The sequence below is a fragment of the Hyla sarda genome, unplaced genomic scaffold (genome assembly GCF_029499605.1).
Source record: "Hyla sarda isolate aHylSar1 unplaced genomic scaffold, aHylSar1.hap1 scaffold_1039, whole genome shotgun sequence".
Taxonomy (NCBI): Eukaryota; Metazoa; Chordata; class Amphibia; order Anura; family Hylidae; genus Hyla; species Hyla sarda.
The window spans coordinates 90,995-95,000 of record NW_026607658.1 but is presented as its reverse complement, the minus strand read 5'-3'; the positions used below and the strand labels follow the sequence as shown (position 1 = coordinate 95,000).

General features: G+C 40.7%; 1 long non-coding RNA gene across 2 annotated transcripts in view; it reads right to left on the bottom strand.

Annotated features, from left to right (window-relative positions):
- The window catches only part of LOC130299152 (uncharacterized), a 17,252-nt gene extending 14,388 nt beyond the window's left edge, over positions 1-2,864 (bottom strand). Inside the window, exon 1 of one of the 2 annotated variants that reach the window (XR_008850340.1) lies at positions 2,620-2,864. This is a non-coding gene — a long non-coding RNA (uncharacterized LOC130299152). Of the gene's footprint in view, positions 211-2,619 lie in introns of those variants that run through there. The other variant, XR_008850341.1, reaches the window with a different exon arrangement.
- Positions 2,865-4,006: the final 1,142 nt, after the last annotated feature.

Sequence of the window (4,006 nt, the reverse complement as noted above, 5' to 3'; positions counted from 1 at the left end):
GGGGGGAAGTCTGTCTGTCCCTGCCCGATACAGGGCTAAATCTATAAACAATTCACCTGCCCGGCGCCCAAAACTACTTGTCCCGGGCGTCGGGCTATAGGATTTCCACATCCCTGACACACATACATACACACATATACACATACATACACACATATATACATACATACACATACATACATATACACATAGATTCACTTGCTCACATATATACATACACACACACACTGACATACAATCACTCACATATATACACACACACTGACATACAATCACTCACATATATACACACACACTGACATACAATCACTCACATATATACATACACACACACTGACATACAATCACTCACATATATACATACACACACTGACATACAATCACTCACATATATACATACACACACTGACATACAATCACTCACATATATACATACACACACACACTGACATACAATCACTCACATATATACATACACACACTGACATACAATCACTCACATATATACATACACACACTGACATACAATCACTCACATATATACACACACACTGACATACAATCACTCACATATATACACACACACTGACATACAATCACTCACATATATACACAGACACTGACATACAATCACTCACATATATACATATACACACACACTGACATACAATCACTCACATATATACATACACACACTGACATACAATCACTCACATATATACATATACACACACACTGACATACAATCACTCACATACATACATACACACACACTGACATACAATCACTCACATATATACATATACACACACTGACATACAATCACTCACATATATACATATACACACACACTGACATACAATCACTCACATATATACATATACACACACACACTGACATACAATCACTCACATATATACACACACACACACTGACATACAATCACTCACATATATACATATACACACACTGACATACAATCACCCACATATATACATATACACACACTGACATACAATCACTCACATATATACATATACTCACACTGACATGCAATCACTCACATATATACATACACACACTGACATACAATCACTCACATATATACACACACACACTGACATACAATCACTCACATATATACATATACACACACTGACATACAATCACTCACATATATACATATACACACACTGACATACAATCACTCACATATATACATATACACACTGACATACAATCACTCACATATATACATATACACACACTGACATACAATCACCCACATATATACATACACACACTGACATACAATCACTCACATATATACATACACACACACACACATACAATCACTCACATATATACACACACACACACACTGACATACAATCACTCACATATATACACACACACACACACTGACATACAATCACTCACATATATACATATACACACTGACATACAATCACTCACATATATACATACACACACTGACATACAATCACTCACATATATACACACACACACACTGACATACAATCACTCCCATATATACACACACACACACTGACATACAATCACTCACATATATACATATACACACACTGACATACAATCACTCACATATATACATATACACACACTGACATACAATCACCCACATATATACATAAACACACACACACTGACATACAATCACTCACATATATACACACACACACACTGACATACAATCACTCACATATATACATATACTCACACTGACATGCAATCACTCACATATATACATACACACACTGACATACAATCACTCACATATATACACACACACACACTGACATACAATCACTCACATATATACACACACACACACACTGACATACAATCACTCACATATATACACACACACACACTGACATACAATCACTCACATATATACACACACACACTGACATACAATCACTCACATATATACATATACACACACTGACATACAATCACTCACATATATACACACACACACACTGACATACAATCACTCACATATATACATATACACACACTGACATACAATCACTCACATATATACATACACACACACACTGACATACAATCACTCACATATATACACACACACACTGACATACAATCACTCACATATATACATACACACTGACATACAATCACTCACATATATACATATACACACACACTGACATACAATCACTCACATATATACATACACACTGACATACAATCACTCACATATATACACACACACACTGACATACAATCACTCACATATATACACACACACACACTGACATACAATCACTCACATATATACATATACACACACTGACATACAATCACTCACATATATACATATACACACACTGACATACAATCACTCACATATATACATATACACACACTGACATACAATCACTCACATATATTTACAGTTACTTACAGTAAGGCCCCATCCATCCCTCTCTGCACATACATAGAGATAGACACACACACATATATGTGTGTATATATATATATATATATATATATATATACACACACACACTGACATACAATCACTCACATATATTTACAGTTACTTACAGTAAGGGCTGCTTAGACTGGTTTGTGGCCGGACATGTTGTGGGCGGGGCCTCCATTTGCCTCCCTCTGCCTCCTCTGCTCCTGTCTCCTCCGTGTGGAGAGAAGCAAAGAAATGGCAGATAATGACAGGGTGAGTGGCGCCCCCTTGCTGCAGGGAGGGCACAGCACCCTCCATTAAACCACATACAAATCTCCAGCAATGGATCCTTTTTACTTCACTTGTCAGCCTGAGTCTGCACCTCCTTTTGTGAGGGCACTAGAGGGACAGGTGAGGAAAAGGGCAGGGGCTCCAGCCCCCTTTCACTCCTATGTGTGCACGTCCCTGCTGCAGACCCTCATTAAATATTCCCTTTTCTCTGACCCCCCTCCTCCTAACAGTGGCGCATATCCTGTTTCCATAATCCCCTGGACCCTGAGCATACCCTTACTTACAGTATGCAGGCCGCAGGGACGGGTCCTCCAGGCGCCGGCGCGATGATGTGACGTCATCGCGCCGGCCTTTAGTGGATCTCGTCCCCGCAGCTCACACGCTGTGTACTCACAGCGTGTGTGTAAGGTTAGTGCAGTGTTTCCCAACCTTTTTCGGGTCGTGGCACACCTCGTAAAAAATTTTTTTCGCGGGGCACCGCTACCGAGGTTGACGAGCAAAAAAAAAGAGGGAAAAAACGCACTGCACTATATCTATTTATCTGTCTCACTGTCACTCAGTACTTACTGCACTTGTCTCCTTGGAGGACCGGACTATAGTAAAAAAAAAAAAAATATATATATATATATGTATATATATATATATATATATATATATATATATGAACAAATTCCTATGCACACTGCATATATCTTATCTTGCATATATCTTATTTTCCCCCACATTAGGCTGGCAGTATAGTCCCCACACATTAGGTTGGCAGTATAGTCCCCCCACATTAGGTTGGCAGTATAGTCCCCCCACATTAGGTTGGCAGTATAGTCCCCCCCACATTAGGTTGGCAGTATAGTCTCCCTACATTAGTTTGGCAGTATAGTCCCCCCACATTAGGTTGGCAGCATAGTCCCCCCACATTAGGCCCCGCATAGTCCCCCCACATTAGGCCCCCGCATAGTCCCCCCACATTAGGCCCCCGCATAGTCCCCCCACATTAGGCCCCGCATAGTCCCCCCACATTAGGCCCCGCATAGTCCCCCCACTTTAGGCCCCGCATAGTCCCCCCACATTAGGCCCCGCATAGTCCCCCCACATTAGGCCCCGCATAGTCCCCCCACATTAGGGCCCGCATAGTCCCCCCACATTAGGCCCCGCATAGTCCCCCCACATTAGGCCCCGCATAGTCCCCCCACATTAGACCCCGCATAGTCCCTGCAAGGGATAACTATAATCTACTCAGTA